At 37.0% G+C, this 22,187-nt stretch overlaps 1 long non-coding RNA gene across 1 annotated transcript in view; it reads right to left on the reverse strand.

Annotated features, from left to right (window-relative positions):
- Nucleotides 1–22,187, reverse strand: part of LOC105884322 (uncharacterized) — a 363,355-nt gene that overhangs the window by 15,711 nt on the left and 325,457 nt on the right. Inside the window, exon 3 of the long non-coding RNA XR_012918475.1 lies at nucleotides 4,254–4,406. This is a non-coding gene — a long non-coding RNA (uncharacterized LOC105884322). The remainder of the gene's footprint in view (nucleotides 1–4,253; nucleotides 4,407–22,187) is intronic.

A 22,187-nucleotide genomic window follows, 5' to 3' on the forward strand; every position in this document is an offset into this window, starting at 1 on the left:
ATTTCCTTGTTCTTACCATAGAGGTCTTTTACTCCCTTAGTTAAATATATTCCTAGGTACTTTTTCTTTATTGCTGTTGTGAAAAGTATTGAGTCTTTGATTTGGTTCTCAGTTTGACTGTTGTTGGCATATAGGAAAGCCACTGATTTCTGTACACTGATTTTGTAACCTGAGACTTTACTGGAATTGATAAACAAATTCAGCAGTCTCATGACAGAATCTATGGGGTTTTTTAGATATAAGATCATATCCTCAGGAAAAAGAGATAGTTTGACCTCTTCTGCACTCATGTGGATGCCCTTGATTTGCTTATCTTGTCTGATAGTGCTGGAAGTCCTAGCCAGAGCAATGGTGAATAGAAGTGGTGATAGAGGGCAACCTTGTCTGGTTCTAGTTCTAAGTGGGAATGCTTTCAAATTTTCTACATTCAGTATGATGTTGGCTGTGAGTCTGTCATATATGGCTTATAAGTCCCATCTATGCCTATTTTGTTAAGCGTTATTATCATAAAAGGGTGTTGAATTTTGTAGAATGATATTTCTGCATCTATTGTGAGGATCATATGGTCTTTGTTTTTGCTTCTATTTACATTTATAGATTTGCATATGTTGAATCATCCCTGAATCTCTTGAAGCCCACTTCATCATGAGGAATTATTTTTTTGATAAGCATCTTATCTATGTTCATAATGGATATTGGGCTGTAGTTTTCTTTTTTGGTTGTGTCCTTTCCTGGTTTTGGTATCAGGGTTATGTTGGCTTCATAAAATGTGTTGGAGAGAATGCCTTCCTTCTCAAGATTGTGAAATAATTTCTGAAGGATAGGCACCAGCCAACCTTTGTAGGTTTGATAAAATTTGGGTGTGAAACCATCTGTTCTGGGACTTTTCTTTTTAGGAAGGTCTTTTTATTGCTCTTTCAATTTCAGTATTGATATCTGTCTGTTCAGGAATTCTATTTCTTCCTGATTGAGTCTAGGGAGGCTGTGTATTTCTAAAAGTTTGTCCATTTCCTTCACATTTTCCGGTTTATGTACTTAGAGGTTTTTGTGGTATTAATAGATGATATTTTGTATTTCCATGTAATCAGTTGTAATTTCTCCTTTTTCATTTCTGATGGAGCTTATTAGAGTTCTTTTCTGCTTCTCGTTAATCTAGCCAGAGGTGTGTCAATTTTATTTTTTCAAGGAACCAACTTTTTGTTTTTCGTGTATCTTTTTTTATTTTTTAATTAATTTCACTTAGTTCTGCTCTGATCTTTGTTATTTCTTTTCTTCTGCTGGGTTTGGACAATTTGCTCATCCTTTCCCAGTTCTTTGAGATGATTCATTAGATTGTTTATTTTGTGATCTTTCTGTCTTTTGAATGTAGGCATTTATGGATATAAATATTCCTCTCAGGACTGCTTTAGCTGTGTCCCACAGATTTTGATAACTTCTGTCTCCTTTGTCATTTAGTTCAAAGGATCTTTTGATTTCCATCTTTATTTCCTCCTTTATCATTCACCAGAGGTTGTTTAGTGTTCATGACTACTTTAAATTGAAATGTAATTTCAAGGTAGTGTGTCAAATGCTCCATAGTCAGTAGATAGTGAAATATCCTACTGAAATGATTGCTCCCTCATGTCAGTAAAAAATCATCATGGTTTTGTGTCAAGGATAACCTAGAGTAGATTTCTAATATCTCCTTTCCCCACATTTCCCCAAATAAGCCAAGTCATCGGAGCTTGAGATCTCTGTATTTAAAACTATGTCAGGCATTACTCTGTAAAACATAGCAGGTTGGTTTGAGAATTAGCAGGAAATCTACACAATATACTATTTCACAGCAGTGAGAATGAATGAACTGTTGCTACATGTAACAATGTGGATGAGTCTCAAGAAATAATGTTGAATCAAAGAAGCCAGCCACAAAATGTAGTTTCATTTGTAAAAAGCAAAAATTTGGTGTTTAAGTCAGAATAATGGTTGCATTTGTGGGTATCCATGGGACCCCCAATAGGAATTCTGGGGTATTGGTGATGATTTTTATTTTTCTAAAACCAGGATTTAAAATTTCACCAAGCCCAATGTTTACAATTATTTTGGAACTTTTCTTTCTGAAGGCTATATTTCAATAAAGAGTTTACCAAAAAAATTACTTGGAAAAGACCATACCCAAACCTCTGCTCCAAGTTCTAGGAAAGCCAGTGATTTCACTAAGTAGGACATAGAAGCAGATAAGTATCTTTATCCTCACTAGCATCTTTATTACCTTCCCCCATGGGATAAGTTGCTGAAAGTACATTCTCCAAGCAGGTAGGCTGTAACAATTTGAAGAAAGGATTGAAATTTTGCTACACTATTATCCTTTTACATACACTAACAATCAAAGAGCTTTTTAAGGGAGTGTGTTCAAACATCAAGCAACCAAGCCAGCAACAAGAGATCCCTTGCAGTGCCCAAGATTCTGCATACATCTTCTAGAAATCTAGAAAGCCTGGATTTGCAAAAGACATTAGGCCAAGTTTACTCACTCAGCTCAAAAGTGGCTCCCCTCTTTTACTTCTTTGTTTTCAAACATGCGTTTCTTAAAACACTAGTGCCATAGGCTGATAATGGACAAAAGGGTTCCAGAGACAATTTAATGTGTGAAAGTCCATGCTACAGAAAGCTTCATAGCTGTTCCTACACTGGTTTATGTCCAAGGGACCTGTGTTGAGACCCACTGCATCCGATACCTTTGGACCCTTTAAAGGAATCTTAGTTACCTTGAGGGCTAGCAGGGAGGAATTCTAGGAGTAAGCATTAACACAATGCATAGCTTTGTCCACATCACCCAATATTAATTTCATGTACTGGAAATTCTTAAGGGAAATATCTTTCATGGGTTGAATCAAAGCCAGCATCAATTGAGAATAAGAGTGTCAACAAAAGTACCAGGAAGAACAAAAATTAAGTTTATAAATCAGATACCTTGGGATCAAATCCCAACTCTGTCACTTGTTTCTTATAATAACTTTTTCCTCTTCTTCCAGAGATAGTTGCATAGTTTACTCTCTCATTTCTTTCAGGACATAGCAGAAATGCTACTTTATGAGACAGCCCTCACCTGAGCCTCTTCTATGAACTAGAACTCCCATTATTACCCTCTACCCCTTTGTCCTGTATTTCATAGTTTGTAGTACCAATTATCTGTTTATCTGTTGTCTGTCTTCCACAGGAAGAGAGTGAATTTTATGAAAGGAGGTCTTTATCTTTTACCCTCACTACCATACTCTAGTGTATAGAACTGTGCTTGCACTATTAGGACTCAATAAATATTTGAAGTACCTTTTAAAATAGAAAATGTTTGTGCAGATAGCATTTAGTGCTGGTTATTCTAATACTATCTTATGTCTGTTTATTCTCTGTGGCTATAAATCTGTCTATTCTTGAACTTTGGCCAGGACCATTTGCCCTTCAATTTGCAAGGGTGTCCCCTGCACCATTTAGCCCTGTCTTATACCTTCGGGCTTTTGCAACCAGACTGCATGCTACCAGACTGCATGCTACCGGGTTAGACTGGCACAAACAACCTGCTGTGGTTTCCAGGAGTCTGGCTTCAGTAAATCATCTCGGCTCTCTCACAATGATCCCAAACCAGAGGCACTTGGCGTGTTCTGTGGGCCCCTTCTACATTCACAGCCATTGGAGGTGAACAACGTCTCTGGCAGAGAAATACGTAGTATGGAATCTATAAAAGGTGGCCAGGACACCATCTCAGGATTCTCTCTTAATGAATGCATCAGGAGCCTTTCACAGATTTAGCCAGCCTGTGTTATCAACATGTTCTTCTGCTACCAGAAAACTGCTAGAAGAAGCTACTAGTGGGTCACAGTGGGTAATAGCTATAGGCCTGGAACAGAACTCCTATTCCCAGGGAGAGTTCAGTATTGTAGCTGGCTCAGAGGCTGTGAGCCTAGCATGCAGTTTCAAATTACTCCCAGATAATACTGTTTGTCTTTGTGCTTTGTCTTTAGGGATCTCTGACCTGAGGCCTAGTTGCATGGACCCTGACAGTGAGTCCTGATTCCCTGAGATTCATCTGTCCAAGATGGGTTCCTGCAGTTTTGGGTAACAGATGGATTGGTAGAGGAGTTCCTCTCTCGCCTTTTCATTCTTAGGTATTGATCATAAAAGTCATGATAAAGCAATTGTAAATGTAACTGGGTTATCTTTCTAGTGTGGGGCACTTATGCTTCTTTCAATAGCAGAATCAAGGCTGCAATCCTTACCTTTTGAGGTTAATAGGAAGTCTTATCCACAGACCCTGTCCCCTTCTTCCCATGAGCTCTTTGAGCTTCCTGATGTCCAGGTGGAGGTCAGGAGTCCAGTGGGGTGGGCTCTGCTCTCAGTGCCATAGCTGCAGTATGGATGCATCAGTTGGGCTTGATCAGAGAAGCAGAACCAATAGGAGCAATACATAAAAAGGAATTTATTATAGGGTTTTGACCTTATACAATTACAGAAGCTGGTTGAACAGTATTCGAAAGGTTATTGCTCCTGTGTCTAGTAAAGGGGTCTGAAGTCAGCATGGCAGAAAGTTAAAAAGCAAAGATTGATATAAAGTACAGCAGAGCAAGAAAAAAAACTGAAGCCTGTGAGGATGGACCAGAGCTCATGAAGACAGACTGGAACCCACATAAGGCTCTCACTGTCTCCAAGCCTTGAATTTCAGTGATGTGGGTGTCCTACAGTGGAAGCTGGCCCCTGAATTATGATGTTAAGCACTCATGGCCCAGAAGTCAGAGTAGTTTAAGGAAGGGATGATCAGAAGCTGGAAGAGCAGCAATCCCAGCTGTTATTCTATGTCAACCAGGTGAGCCAGCAGGTAAGCAGCAAAGTGCCTACCTGGCAACAGGTACCCTGCACTGACCTTTGGAGACTGAGAAGAATATGACAGCTACTTCATTTCCAGTTTCCAAAATGCAAAATATCTCTAGTTGCATATACTGACATAGACTAATGCAGAGCATAGAATTCCTAGAATTCTATTTATAAATATTTATTTATAAATTTATAAATAAATACAACAAAATCATGTTTCCACTGGTTAAAACACAAATACATTTTGTAGGACCTAAAACAAAATCTTTCCCTCAAAGAGGACACAAAATCTGTGATATATTCATTTTCTACCTTAGTTGTAATTACACTTTTGCAATCCTCTAGCTGAAATAGTGAGATATAAGGTTAACTACTTGTGACATAAAAGGATATGAATATGGTCTCTGTCCCCAGTTCCTGGCACAGAGTCCCTGAAACTGTTCTAATATTTGGTCTTTGACCTTGGTTTCTACACAGAGCACACAACTCCTTGGAATGTCCCACGTGATAGGAACACATTTTCTTCTGACAAGGTGACTACGAATGGGCTTCTGGATGGCAACTGATCATCAGAAAGAACAAGCCATGAGTAGAAGTTTGGAATTTTCAGGCACCCTCCAGGAAGGGGAGAGGAGCTGGATAATGTGTCTATAATGGATCATACCTGCATGATGAAGTCTCCATGAAAATCCCTAAAGTACAGGGTTTGGGTTGGTGAATAAGCACATATCCATGGGCACAGAAACCCCTTTTCTGAACCTTGCTCTATGTATCTTTTTCTGTGGCCATTCGTTTGTATCCTTTATTTACTATTGCCAATGTATTACAAATGATATTATAAACTGTTTTCCTGGGTTCTGTGAGTCCCTCTAGCATATTGTTGAGCCTGAGCATTTGTAGCAAGTCAGATAGATGTTGTGGATTACCTGGGGACCTACATTAACATCTGAAGTGGAGAACAGTCCTGTGGGACTAAGCCCTTCACCTGTGGGGTCTATGCTAACTCTGGTAACAGCCAGAATTTAAGTGAATTAAATTGTGACATCCAGCTAGTTTTGAAGAATTGGTTGGTGTGTGGGGAGGAAACATGCATCTTGTCACAAAACTGTTTTGCATTTAATGTGAGTAAAGAGAAAAAAGGCACAATTTTTTTCTTATTGACTGCCTTTCCTTCTCCCATTTAATATGATATATGTTAATAGCAATGTATGAAATAAAAACAAATATATTGATACCAAAACAAGGAATAAATTTACCATAACTATTGCAAGTCTCATTACAATTTATCACATGAACATAGTATTTATAATTATCTTCTTCTACTGCCTATTGCATATTCACTTTTTCAGCAAGATCCTTACCTATTGTTTGTTTGTTCTTTGCCTAGTGAGGTGACTCAAATCTTCATAACTAAAGAGTCTGGATCATTAATAGTTCTGCCTATTGAAGGTATATTTTTAAACAATACTTTTCTTTTACTTTGATTAAAGAATCAGCAGACATGAAAGCACTAAGAGGACCCCAGTCTGCATTCTATACATAGTCTTCCCTCACCCCATTGTGGAGTAGTTATTCAATACCCTCTTGATAGGATTAATCATGCATGTCTACATATAACTCCCTTCGTAGCCTACTGAGTCACTAGAATGTAGACCCCATAATGGCCAGATGGCAATGTTAATTTTCAATTTAATAAAACCACTTCTGAGTCTCCCTGGTGGAAATAATCACCATTTCACACTAAGACTGCTAGACATCTAGAATAGCAGAACTCAATGTTGTGAGGAAAGGAAGCAAAACATTTACTGTGACTCACTAGGAATAATAGTGGGAAACTTTCCATTTCTACCCCTCAATTCTGGAACCTGTGAATACTGGCAATGAGAGAAACATCCCATTTATTGCTTGCTGACTTGGGTCTATACTACATTCTGGAGGCCATTACCACAGCTGGCACTCTAAGTTTTCAAAAGGTCATTTCAGGAAGATTCTGGGAAAATGGCAAAGCACAAAGCACTAGAAATCTATGTCTTCAACCAGACAACAAATATGTTGGCGGAATCTATTTGATGTAGTATTTTGGAACTTTGGAGGCTAGTAAAGTCTTACAACTTATAGGAGAAAGGCTAGAATGGTAAATTGTTGTTAGTCAATTTCAGTTCTTAGCTAGGTGATGCCTAGTAATACCTCACTCCTCAGCATTGTGTCAGGAAGTTGTACATGTGTTCCTAGAGCATTTTGCACATAGCTGGTGGTAGCCAGAGTGAGCAACGTGGGGGATGTATGTTTTGATCACCTGTTGCTTCTAATCACACTTACAGAAACAGACTTGGGGAGGCACTGTTGTTAGACCTCTTCCTGTTGTTGCAAGCCTCCCCCTACAATTGTAAATTCCAAGGGATTTAAAGGATCTTCACCATTTTTCATCCCCCCTCCTTTCATTTATTTATGTTTCTATTTTTGGGAGTCAGACATTAAAAACTAAGATATTCAAAGCCTCAAAGAATATATGGGGCATATTAAAAAGTTACCACACATATCCAAGGAATGGTGCAGGGTCAGAACATGCCTGAAAAGACCTTAAGTTTATACATACAGCTTATTCTTGGCACAGATACATCCTGCACCAATCAAAACCAACCTAAATCAAGTAAACAAAAATTAAAAAAACCCAGCAAACCCCTAGGAAGAGGAGAAATCTATTTACAGAATTAACACATTATTAAATCAAAATATCCAGTTTCAACAAAAAAATCACAAGGCATACAAAGAAACAGAAAAGTATGTCCCATTCAAAAGGAAAAAAGGAAAGAAACAGAAACTGTCCCTGATAAAGATCTGATGGTAGATCTAGTAGACAAAGACATTAAAACAACTGTCTTAAAGATGATGCTCATAGAACTATAGGAATACATAAAGTCAATAAAGTAATGTGTGAAAAAAATGAAAAGAAGCAATATATGAAGAAAAAGAGGAAATATGCAGAGAAAACACATGCACACACACACACCCAAAAGAGATTCTCAAGCTATAAAGTATAATAACTGAAATTTAAAAAATCACTAGAAGTTCTCAAAGAGAGATCTGATCAGGAAGAAGAACTAATCAGTAAATGTCAAGAGAGGATAATGGAAATTATCAAATCTAAGGAACAGGAAAAAAAAAAGAAAGGTGAACAGAGCCTAACAGACTGTGGGAGAATCAAGCCAACCAATATAAGCATTGTGGGAACCTCAAGAGGAGAACAAAAAGAGAAAGGAGTAGAGAGAATATTTGATGAAATAATGACCTCAATTTTCCCAAATTTATTGAAAGATATGAATGTAAATATCAAGCTCAACAAACTTCAACTAAGATGAAATCAAAGAAACTTACACTTAGATACAATATAGTCAAATTCTCAAAAGTCAGAGACAAAAAGAATATCTTGAAAGCACCAAGAAAAAAATGATTCATCACATACAGGGGATCTGCATTAAGATTACCAACAGATTTCTCATCAGAAATTTTGAATGTTCTAGAAGGGAGTGGGATCATATATTCAAAGTGCTAAAAGGGAAAAGAAAAAAGAAAAACCCAAGGATCTCATATCTGACAAAATCATCCTTCAAAAATGAGGGAGAAATTGAGATATTCCTAGATAAACAAAAGCTGAGAGAGTTTGTTACCACGTGTCCTACTCTGTAAAATATTGTCAAGGGAGTTCACGGTGAAATGAAAGGACACCAGACAGTACTGTATGAATAAATAAAGATCTTAGTAAAGGCAAATACATGGGTAATTATAAAAGCTAATACTATGGTACCTTTGGCTTATAATTCCACATTTTGTTTTCCACATTGTACATTAATAAAATGTTCAACAGAGCAAAAGATATAATAATTATAAACATTTGTGCACATAATAGCAGACCATCAAAATATATGAGATAGAAACTGACAGAATTAAAGGGAGAAATAGAAAGTTCTGAAATAACAGTTGGATATTTTAATACCCAATTCTCAATAATGAATAGAACAACCAGACAGAAAATAAGTAAGTAAATAAAGGACTTAAAGAACACACAACACCAACTGGATCTAAAAGACATTAAAGAACACTCTACCCAACAACAGCATCATACACATTATTCTCAAGTGCACAAGGAAAATTTTTCAGAATAGACCATATGTTAGGCCACAACCTACATCTTAATAGATTTTTAATAATAGATATCACTCAAAGTATCTTCTACAACCACAATGGGATAAAGTTAGCAATCAAAAACAGAATTAAAAGTGGAAATTTCACAAATATGTTGAAATCAAACAATATAAACTATTTTTTTCTGGATTAAAAAAATCACAAGAGAAATTAGAAACTACTTAGACATATTAAAACAAAACAAAACACTACATACTAAAACTTATTGGGTACAGTCAAAGCAGCGTTCAGGAAGAAATTTGTAGTTATGAATGCTTACTTTAGAAATAAGAAAGTTCTCAAATCAACAACCTAATTTTATAACTTAAGAAACTAGAAAGAGAAGAACAAACTAAATCCAAAGCTAGAAGAAAAAGGGAGATAATAAAGATTAAAGCAGAGATCAATGAAATAAAGAATAAAAAAACTATGGAGACAATCAATGAAACTGTAAGTTGGTTCTTTGAAAAGATGAGCAAAAATATTGGGGGTTGCTGAACTATGAAAAAAAGTGAAGTCTCAAAAATCTAAAATGAAAATGACTATTGACTCTAGTAATAAAAAGTATAATAAGAAAGTATTACAAGCAACTGTACACCAAAAAAAAAAAAAAAAAAGGATAACATAGATGAAATGGACAAGTGCCTAGAAATATAAAACCTGTCAAAACTGTTTATGGCAGCACAATTCACTATTGCAAGGATGTGGAAACAACCCAAGTGTCCGTCAATTAATGAGTGGATTATTAAAATTTAGTATATGTATACAATGGAATATTACTCAATTATAAGACACAACAGTGATCTAGCACCACTTATATTTTTCCTAGTTTGCGCTTGAGTCCTTTATCCAAAGTGAGGTGACACAAGATTGAAAGAATGGGATCCACATGTACTCGCCATCAAATTGGTGATGACTGATTAACACTATGGTGCTCACAAGGTGGTAGTGTTCTCCAGGGATTAGGGGGTTGGGGGATAGACTCAGAACTAAGGGATACAGTGAGCATTGTAGAGGGGAAGAGCATGCCTGTAACACTTGCTAGGGAGAGGCAAAGATATAAAATGTAACAACAAAAAAAGAATGTAAACATTAAGCAATTGAGGGTAAAAGTCCTTTCTTGTCGCATGTATACTTTATTATGACAGAAATGTGTTTTGACCAATTTTGGTTACAAGAAGTTCCCTTGAGATATTGTTCTTTGAAGATATTATGTATTCTTAATATTATGTATTCTTAAGGCTATGTACACACAATGTTTGATTATTTTTTATAACTAATATACCACCATTGTGATAATAAAAAAAACCAAATCACCAGGAAATAGATTATTAATATCCAGAATATATAGCAAACTCCTAAAACTCAAGACTAAAAACCAGATTCACAAAAGGACAAAGTGCTTGAAAAGACATTTCTTCAAAGAAGTTATAGAAATGGCCAATAAGCACATGAAAAGATACCCAACATCACTAATCATTATGGAAATGCAAATCAAAACCACACCTATTAGGAGGCTACTATTAAAAAACAAAACAAAACAAAAATAGCAAGTATTGGTGAGGATGTGGAGAAACTGAAACTCTTGTGCACTGTTAGTTGGAATATAAAATGGTACAGCTATGTGGAATAGTATGGCGTTTTTCTCAAAATATTAAAAATAGAAATACCATATCATCCAGCAACTCCACTTCTGGGTATATACCCAAAAGAATGGAAAGCAGTGTTTCCAAGGGATATTTATAGACCCCTATTCATAACAGCATTATTCAAAATAGCTAAAACAAGGAAGGAATTCAAGTGTTCATCAACAGAAAATGCATAAGCAAAATGTGGTGTATACATCCAATGACATATTATTCAGCTTTAAAATGAAGAAAATTCTGATATTTGCTACAATATGGATGGATCTTGAAGATATTATGCTAAATAAAACAAGTAAATCACAAAAATACAAATACTGAATGATATTGCTAATATGAAGTACTTAGAATTCTCAAAATTATAGAGACAAAAAATAGAATGGTGGTTGCCAGGGCTTTGAGGTTATTATTTAATGAGCATAGAATTTCAGTTTTGCAGTATAAAAAGAGTTCTGAAGATGGTTGGTGGTAATGATTGCACAATGATATGAATGTAGTTAATACCACTAAATGGTACACTTAAAAATGGTTAAGATGGTAAATATCCTGGTTTGTATATTTTATCACTATAAGCAAATTGAAAAAAAAAAGGTTACTTCACAGTTCCTTCAGGACAACTACTTCAACATGATAGAGAAGAAGGTAACTCTTATGGATTTCATACAAATGAGCCCATTACCATGATTTATTTGCTCTTAAATGAGCTCCTCTGTCAAAAGCAATTCTGTGTATAATGCCATAATGGTGAATAACAATGGTGATTTTGGTGAAATCACTGCAGGTAGTATGGAAAGCAAATCTGTATCCAGGGTAAATATGTCTGCAGTAATAGCAAAGAAGTGCTAAAGCCTAATCTTCTTTATACCACTTCTACTTGATGTGCATAGCCACATGTTTGTCTGTGTAGGTCAGAAAACATCAAGTTCATGATGGATTGCTCAGATGATATGATAACTTAGTGGCCCATAGTTAAATATTCAGTCTCTACTAAGGCTAAAGTAGCAAATCAGAAGCTGCTTTTCAAAAGGACAATAGTTATTTTCAGTGCATGACAAAGCTTTGTTACAAAATCCTAAAACTCTGTGCTCAGATCATAGGACAAAGCTCTTTACACCATTCTTATATTACAGACACTTCAAATGCTGTAAGATCTAGGTCTCATGGCCTAAGTGGCCAAGAAGCTTGTATAGCTATTTAGACCTATTGCAGAGCCTTCCTTGCTCTGGGATTTTCTTCTGGAAGCTTCTGAGGTTACTTGGAAAAAGGGATTGAGTACATGCTCAAATAAAGTATATATTACGTGAAAAATCCAAAGACATGTAAGAATTGTAACCTTAATGAAGGGACAAGGAACAAGAAGAAGCAACTTGTTTTTGGAAGAAATATCTTGATATACTCCAGAACTCTGGGCCTCTAGAAATTTCACTGAAGAGGCAGGTTCCTGAATTTTTGTGGAATTTATATTCTATCCTCTGGCATAATGCACCTTTTAAGGTAAATAACTAACATTTATTTAGCAAAGATTATGTATCAGGCACTGTATTTATATTCATTATCTCATTTAATCATCTCAACTACTCTAAGGGAAGGGTTATTAGTATCTTTATTTTTCTGTGTAATGAAAATAAGTCTTATTAAAATTGTGACTTGGGCCAAAGCTTTGAAGCTAGTAATTTTTTATGTGGTTATAACATAAGAAACTGATGTCAAAAGCTAAAATCATTGCCTGGTCTGAGGTCAGAAAAAACTACCACTTATTCCCACTATACTACCAGCTTGTAGTAATAATATAATAGTTCGGCATGATGTACTCTGGAAAGAAAAGATTTCTCAAAGACCCTGGGGACAAGATTATAACATGGGGCTGATAGGTTAGTCTTTTGTGGACCATTAAAGATGTATGGTTGGCCCTGCCAAGTGAAAGTGAACTGTTTTTATTAGTCTTCACTAACTGGTATAGAGAAAAAGCATTTATGAGATCAATTGCTACATAGACATTAGCAGAGAATGTGCTGATTTGCTCCATCAATGAAACAATGTATACAGTTGATAAATTTTCAATAATCCACTGTCATTTTCCAAGATCATTTGGTCTTTTGTGTAGGCAAGTTGAGTGGAGATGTAGAAGGAATTGCCACCTCACTCCACTCCCCTGCATCTTTCAATCATTGATGAAGGTGCTAATCTCTGAAATCCCTGCAGGAATGTGGTATTTCTTTTGGTTTGCTATTCTGGCAGGAAGAAATTGTTACAGGGTTTTACACTTGACCTTTCCTGTAATATTATAATAATGGTCTATATTCTACAGGTCAGGGAACCAATATAGGGATTCTGCCAGATGTTTAGCACATCTATTTTAATTTTATACTCTGAAACAGGGAAAATGAACACAGGGCATGATTGGTGACCCATTGAGTCCATTGTTACTCAGAACCCAGCAAAGTTCCATTAACTGTCCTACCTTCATTGCTGTTCTGATTAGTGGACCTAAGTAGTGTTCTTGGTCTCTGGGAATTAAAGTAAGTTCATTCAAGTTCCAGTAATCTCTAAAAAGTGTGATTAGTTTCCTTTCCCCAGTGCACTTTCACCCTGGTAAATATCAAAGTCACAGGTTCTTGAGGAATAGGGCAAGAGAAAGATGTATGGTATAAATTTTGGCAATATGGCAGTATCTGTCCTCAAGGGTCTCAGCCACCCCTTCATTAAGAGGCTTATGCATGTGTGGCCTGGCTCCAAACTGGGAAATAGTTGATGAGCCATGACTGTCTTGTACTTATTCAAGTCAGAATTCTGCTTCTCAGACCTGGAGGTTTTTACTAAGACAGATAAAGTAAGATTGTGATAGTCTACTCATCTATTTCATTTCTAGACTCACTATTGTCAGTGAACTAACAATAAAACTGATGACTGCTTTGGCTCTGCAGTTTGGCATGGTTACCACTCCTACCTTGATTTTGGTAATTAAGATGACATCACTTGGCCCCATCAACTCAGATGGGGATGGATTCAGAAAGCTCAGTTCAATGGCAGCAATTTCCACTGTCAACTCCAGTGCACATAGAGCATTTACAACAGAGTTCTCCACGGATGTTGGGGTCTGCTCATCAATATATTTCTCATAGCATTAGTGAAGAATATGTTGTCTGGGGCATATATTAATAGGGTGTGATTTTACCTGAAAAATCTACTCTCGCATTCTGATTTCCACAAGCCAGTGGATATTTTCCTTTACAATATGCCAGGACTTTTGGGGGCATTTCAATTTTATATAATTTAGGTCAATTTCACACCCAGCTTTCAGTCTACCCATCAAACAAGATAGTAGGCTCACTCCTAGATTCTCAACAATAAAATCCAGAATCCCTTTAAGTAAGTCCCTCAATCCAATATTATATTCCTTTCACCATTATCTGACAGCCTAAGGATCCACCCCCACACACATAGATTCTGTTGACATAAATTGAAAAAAATGTGCAATAATTTTATTCTGTATTATGACTCCTTACAGGTTTCTCTGCGTACCTTACCTTCTGTGAGTCATTTACTCAGACTTGACACTGGTTAATGGTTATTGCCAAAGAGATGAAAAACCACAGTGAGGATGTCCTTAGGACAACCAGCAGCCCTTTGTGTTGCTACTGCATGACAGGAGAGCCCATTATAAGTTCATGAGAAAGAGGAAACTAACCTCCACAGACAGGGAGAAAAGGCCACTTCTACTGAAAAGGAGTCTTGGCAAAATGTAGGCAACCACTAATCTCATTTCTGTCACTACATCTTTCATTTTTTTGGAGATTTCATAGAAAATGAATCAAATAATGTGGTGCCATTTGTGACGGGCTTCTTTTACTTATCATAATGTTTTTAAGGCTCACTAGTGTTGTAGCATGCATTGGTACTTCAATCCTTTTAATGGCCGAATAATATTCCATTGTATTGATGTACCATATTTTGTTTATCCATTTATCAGTTGGTAGACATCTGCGTTGTGTCCACCTTTTGGATGTGTATGTGAATAATGTTGCTATGAACAGTCATGTACAGGTTTTCATATATGTTTTGCATATGTTTTGTTTTCATTTATCTGGGTGGCTATCCAGGAATAGAATTACTGGGCCCTGTTTCTAACAATCCTGTGAGGTAACCAGTAAAATCTGTTTTACTGATAAGGAAACTGAGGTTCAAAGGAGTTAAAGTATGCACCACATCATAGAGCAAAGAGAAGGCACAATTAAAACTGGGGGTTCCTTAAGTCCGCAGCTCACGTTTCCATTATGCTTCTCTGCTAGGTGTGAGCTCTGAAGATGCAGCAACCTCTGTGTGTGCTATGCACGACAACACACAAGTACAGACGCATGCAATGATTGAAATGACATCAGTTGTGGTTTAAGGCAAACCTGACATCATCATAACTATTCTCCTCCCTATCCCACTCCCCTGCTGGAAACATGTGCCCTAGCTGGGTCTACCTCCCTTCTATGGATTTTTTACAAAATGAACTCTGGCTTGTCTTTAGGGAGCAGAGTCAGAATTACTTTTTGTATGAACTAGCCTTCGAGGTTGTGCAGGGGAAGGCACGGCAGCATCCCAAGCACTGGAATTTCTCTCTGAGACCCACAAGGAAGGAACACGTCTGAATGCTGTCGGAATGTTGATCTCCTGATAAAGAGATGCCCAATAAATCATCAGGAAACTGGCTCCCCAGAGCCCCTTGCTTGATTTCTCAGTCTGGGCCATGACTGCTACACACACACTCGGGGGACTGAGGTCTCTTAACCTGAAATATGGCTCTTTAGGATTGACCACCATCTTACCAACTAAGGTGCAGAAATCCTACAAACTTTTATATATTTTCTTAAGAGCAAGCAGCTCAAAATTGGATTACCTTTCTACATTTTCATACAAAGTGGATTAATGTGCCCCTGTCTTTATTACATTTTCCACCCTTGTCATTTGTGATTAAGCCAACACTATGAAGATGTATTACAGATCAGTATAAATGAGAACATTAAAACACTGGCTATATATCAAAGAAGCTCAAAGCAAGTTGATTTGTGCTACACACGCCCTTGGCGCAGTATTTCTGGAATATTTCACAACTCTTTGGACAGAACAATCTTTCTATGGTACCAAAAGAAATAGCAGCTATTAAAAAAAGAAGAAGAAAGAAAGAACAGTGCTAATTTTTGTTCTAGGTAATGGAGGAAAGCTATACTCCCTGCAGCGATCTGAATGTGGATTTTTTCATAGATGAAGTTTTCAAACAAAATCATCACCTGGAACAGAGAAGAAGGGACGACGTGCACTATAACCAAGATTCCTAGTTGACATGGGGAAAAATGTTTGACAAGGTCCCCCATCTTATTGCCCTGAGCTTATGTTCTACCTCTCCGGGGTCATTTCTGCATTGAGGACACCTTCGTGGCCTAGGCTTCCTGTAGAAGCACATGTCTATATAGCTGCCACCTCATGCTTAGTTACATGAGGAATGAACTCAGGACTCAAAGGCTCAGGCCACAGGATGAGGCAGTTCTGGTAAGAGAAAAAAGGGAGTAACAGCCACAGAAGTGCTGTTTCTGAGCAGAGGATGATCCTATTGCTCCTCTAAAAAGACTCCTACCTGCAACAGACTCTTGGTCTTCACCTGATGACTTCTTCCCCAAGTGTGTTCATGAGAGCTGGAGAGCTCTGGGGCCTGCGCATGCAGTCCCTTCCCAGGACAGGTTGCCCAGGCAGCAGACCCAGGCTCTTCCTGGCCAGCTCCCACCTCTTCCTCTGCTTTTCTGACTCCCTTGGGGCCTTAAAGGGAAGAGTTTGTGAATAGATCAGAGCAACTCTCCATCTTGTCACTCCTTTGCACTGGGGAACTATTCCACAGGGAAACCTGTGGCCTTGGGGCCAAATGTGGCTTTTTGGATCCTTGAGCACACATGGCCTTTTGACTGAATCCAAATTTCACAGAAAAAATCCTTTTAACAAAGGGATTTGTTCTATAAAGTTTGGACTTGCTTGAGGGGCTGCACTTGGGGATCTGGAGGGCCACATGTGGTGTTGAGTCCACAGTTCCCCACCACTGTGTGGTTGACGATGGTGAGCTGTTTCTATACCTCTCATTTTAATCTCATGCAATCCAACTGTGATATGTGCAATACAGTGAAAACAAGAGAGGCATCCTCCTCATCTCAAGAAGTTTGTGGAGGAGTCAAACAAATATTAATAATAAGGAACCAATAGATTATGCTAATTATGAAGATGAAAATAAAACAGGGAGATATGACACAGTGAGTTGAAGAGGTTAGTTTATGAATGTCAAGGAGGTGGCTTTTGATATGAGTCCCAATTGGATTCTAAATTGATTGGGGGTGTTGGGCAGGAACCTAGTGGAGTTGGCATTCTGAAAGGAGAGGAGTCTTTAGACATAGTCATTGTGGGAAAGGCCAAAGAACATTGTTTCTAGTGTAAGCTAGGAGTTGTAATTTTTCAAACATCAGGGGCTGTTTCAATGGAGAATGAGGGAATCAGCTAAAAGTCTACTTGAAATGTGGGATTGAATAAGGAATTGTACACTTTAACCTGCTTTCCAACTGTACATATGAGAAAAAGACACAGAGATTCAATTATCAATTCAACAAATGTTGATCAAACAGATATAGTCACCATGGCATGGAGATTTCAGTTAAAGAAAGTGATAAGCAAATAATGACATGAGTATAATTATACCTTATGAAGTGTACTATAATGGAATGTAAAAGTATAGCCTAGGAATAGGTGGGAGGGGGACTAACTACTATCTAAAATCGGAAGGAAGACTTACCCAAAGGATGTCATTTGGGCTGACAGATCTGATATATTTAAATGTGTATATTAACAAGGTTATTTTGTATGGGGCAGGGACAAGAAGCTTTCAGGCAGAAGAAACAGCAAATGCAAAAATCCTGTGGCAAGAGGAAACAGGTTCTCATTAAGAACCTGAAAGGGAAGCTCAGGGTACCAGATGAGTCTGACAATTTGAGCAAGTGCCAGGAAAAACAGAATCTTGTAGGTGATGTGAAATTAATTTTGTTTTCCCCTAAGAGCAAAGGCAAGTCCTTGAAGAATTTTCACCTGGGGAGCCACAAGTTCATTTGCATTTTTAAAAGGTCACTTTGGGTAAGACAAGGGTAAACGTAGGAAAAACTGGGAAACTAGACAGTCTAAGTCAGAGATAATGGTGACTTGAACTACTGATATGGCAGCACAGAAATGAAAAAGTGAATATATTAATGATATAGTTACTGGGTTAAACCCACAAGACTTGCTAATGCCCCAGAATATAATGAGAAGGATGGAAAAGAAACAAGCAAAGAAGAAGAAGAAAAGATTGCTACCTGGACTGAATATGCTGTAGCAGGGTCTGAGTCTTGCCCACTGAAGGAGCTCAGGGAACTTCACCCCAAAGTATGACTCTTGGGTATAAAGAGTATTTTGAATAAAAGTCCCTTAGAGATCAACAGGCTGGAAGGGGCTTTCCCTCTATCTGCGTAAACCCAGAAAGACCCATCAAAAAGAACAATTGTCTTTCCTTTCCCTTCAAGTTATCTCAATATATCGCAGAAAAAAAGATCAAGAATGCGACCAGATCTGGCCCAACCCATTTCAAAGATAATACTGGTCTCTCAGTTAATTTAATTTCCAAAGAGAATCATATACAAATTAATCTGTTTTCTGCCATCCATTCATTCTCCCAAATGTCTATTCATCCTCCCTAGTAACTATTTATTGCCCCTAAACAGAATTACCTATATTCCTCATCTTCCTCTCCCCTCTAAATTGAGAGTATATAAACTTCTAGACCCCAACTGAGATACTGGGTAGTCATTCTGTGATTCTTCCCATGCATGGGGTAAATAAATCTTTCTCTCTTAAAAAAATTGATTTCTAAGTTTTTGTTCTTGTGTGTGTGTGTGTTTATACAACTGTAAAGATAGTGATTCTTTTCCCTTGCTGGAGAATTGGCAGGGGTAAACTTTGGTGAAAAAAGACAAGCTGCATATTGTTTTGACAAATAATGAATGTGCATTATTCTTGACTGGCTCAAGGATGGGAAGAGGAGGGATTGTGGAGGGTAAGGCAGATTCTTCATGTGGCCAATGAAGAAACAACTTTAGACTAAGGGAAGACTAGAGAAAGATTTATGAAAATACCGTTTTAAGTTCCAGGAGAAAATTATAGGGCACTGTTTGGCACTCTCCTTACAGTGAGAGGTTATTCTTTATGAAACAAGAATAAAAACTATGAGGGAAAGAAGGATGAAGGTATATACTGGAAAAGTAACAAGGCAAAATGAAAAGAGAGATGAAGGAGAATCACAGGTGGTATGAAAGCACTATAGGGTGATGAGACCAGAGAAGGTAGGTACAATGGTGCAATAATTTAATCCCTGATGCAGAGGACAAATTTGGGAAGATCTCTCAAAATACAGACAATAGGATAAAGTAATAAATAATAATAATAAAAACATGATATGGTGGATGGAGAATGGTTAACAAGATAAGACTAATTAATTACCAAATATATAGCAGGGGAAAGGAAATCAGACACACATTTTTTTTCACCTGATGAAAGACCTAGATGTAAATGAAAGTGTCTCACAACGTTGCAGGCATAATCAGTTAAAGAAAATACCTTGAATTTTCATAAATATAAATACACTCTGTATCTCATAAGCATTCAGTAAGGGGGGAAATCAAAACTAGAAATATAGTATCTTAAAGTGAAGATATTCTTGATTTTTTTTGCTCTGTAACACCAATATTCAGAAGATAATAGATAAAAATCTACAGAAATTTGAAGAAAATTATTGTGATTTGAAACTCTTATCTAGCTTCCTTTTTTAATGTAAAAAGGTAATAGGAAAACATTTTCAGGTATACAAAGGTTCAGATCATTTACCAGCCAGATACACTCAAAGCACAAACATGCACACATATGCACTCATGAAGATACAGTCTTCTGATAGCAAGATAAATGAAGAAGGAATAAAAAGCAGCAAAAGCTCAAGAATGCAGATAATGTAACAAAGAGGTAGAATACAGCCCATTTAAAATAAAAGAATATATATATTTTATAACTCTAGTTATAAAACGGAATATAAATTTTTAAAACATTATTAAATTAATCATTTATTAAGAATAAAGCATTTATAAATTCCCAGATTATATTGACAGAGGGGGACAGGAGTATCGGAGAGAAGAAAACTTCATATTTTAAAAGGGTAGGGAACTAAACACATTCCATTTTGTCTGAACTCCAATATGAAAAACATGATTGAGGCTTGGTTTTATTTTCCCCTCTCTCTTTTTGCAGTACAAGTAACACTGCCCTTCTCTTCCATTATATTCTTCTATTTATGTCCTAAATTAGGAAGTTCTTAACTCACATTGAACTGTACTCATCAGAGCCGAAAGGGAAAAGATACTAGTATACGATTTATATACACTGTGGAGACCAACACAAGCACAAGAGCTTTATATTGCTAATAAAAAAGTTATTTTCACAAAATTGTAGTGAAGTTCCACAACCCCTATGCTTGGTCTGATGCTGTTTTGTACCCAAAATGTAAAAATTTACATTTATGCTATTTTAATTTATTCTTGTTAATTTCATCCCAGCATTGCCCCCCTCCATCAAGGCCCTCTCATCAGACATTGGCTCCATCTCTCCTAGCTTTGCACCATCTGGAGATTTGGCCAAGAGCCACTTATGCTTTCATCTAAGCTCATGTTTGGCAAACTTTCATTATTCAAGGACCAAAGTCACAATTTTGACACAGTTTTTGACATATTAACATGCAATAAATTTAATATTTTTCTTTAAATCATTTTTACTTGTATAAATCCACTTTAAAAGAAATTTTACAGCACGGGTTTAATGTATAAGATATCTATATATAAACCCATTTTGGGCTGTGTATCAAATAAAAGTCTCCTGTGAGCCACCCACCAGTGGTACACCACCACCCTTCAGAGACAGAATGGTTCTGGTCATCAGCCTAGTGATAGGTAGCACGATGATCAAAGGTACATCTCCCTTGTGATGCCACTTTCTGTGCTAGTGTCTCAGACCAGAGCTTGGATGATATAGAAAGCCCTAATCTAAGCACATTGACTGAAATAGTGAAGGCTGTGTGAAAGTTCTCTCACTCAGAGATACATTGCAGACTTGACATATTTGCATTGGCTTCAAAAAAGTTCATATTATTTTACATAGTTTATTTGGCTCTTTGGTTAGTATCTGACACTAAAATTATCCCAATCCAACTTACATCTGACTCCACATTTCAACGGTCTTTCCGGAGCCTATAAATTTTCTAATTTAGGTGTAAGTGTGCTCGGAGTACATCATCAGAATCTCTTTGCATTTTCAGCTAAAAATTTCAGATTCAATCATTTGTCAAATTCAATAGTGGTTTTGACCAATATGTGTATCACTCCATGCAATTAAACAGAATATATTGTAGTTTTTTATGCCGGCAGTGGCCTGGAATGAAGAGATTGTGTTATTTGTTTGCTTTAAAGTCTGCCTTTTTCACACCAAACTACCCCATATACATTAGGCTACGAGTTATTATTGAAGCAAATATCTTTAATGTGATTTCCTTAAAATGGTTTTAACTCTTTGATAAGTTTATCGACGGTAATTTTCAGTGCGGATATCAAAATGATAAGAGCTAGTCATCTTCATTCTCTGGGGCACCAATTTGATCACCAGCTGGGGTCAGGAAGAAATTTTTCTTGCCAGAGAAAAAGTGTCATATAATTCACTCCAATTGGTGCCTAATGCAAACACTTTCCTCTTTCAGACCCAGCAGGTGCAGCCTACTCTTGACAATGCATCATCCTATTTTACAGTAATTTTTCCCCATTACTTTATTGCTCCTTCCTCTATCTACTCCCCATCTCAATGTCTCTTTCTTTCATTTCTTTTCTTCTTCCTACCCTGCCCTTTGCCTCTGTCCCTTCACTGATGAATTACATATACGTCAGGGCTTGGGAACCCTCTATCTGTCCTTTCACCCCTCGTGGTGTGTTAGGCACCCACACCATCCTGCCATCATTTCTTCTGGCCAGTCATTAATCATGGCATTCACTGAAATTCTGGTGTGAATTGCAGAAGCCAGCTGCTGTTTAGACAGTGCTGCTGACCAGGGTGCAAAATGGCAAATGGCGAGTTTCATGCTACCTTAATGGGAGGTGTTAACTAAAACAGGGTCTTAAATTACAGATCAACTTCAGGGAAAATATTATTTTAAAGGAATTAATATACTCATGGAGCCTAAAATAAATAGCCAAGTCCTATGTGTATACTACAGAAATTTAAATCCATTTTAAGATAGACTACCTTGCGTTTCATTATACATCTTACGTGGCACTGAGAGATTTGGAATATTATATTTAATATCATTGATAGAGAAAAATGGTTAGGATAATAGCAGTAATAGTACTATTAGGTCATTAAATATTAAATGTCCGATTTTGA

Source organism: Microcebus murinus, chromosome 3, assembly GCF_040939455.1.
Source record: "Microcebus murinus isolate Inina chromosome 3, M.murinus_Inina_mat1.0, whole genome shotgun sequence".
Taxonomy (NCBI): Eukaryota; Metazoa; Chordata; class Mammalia; order Primates; family Cheirogaleidae; genus Microcebus; species Microcebus murinus.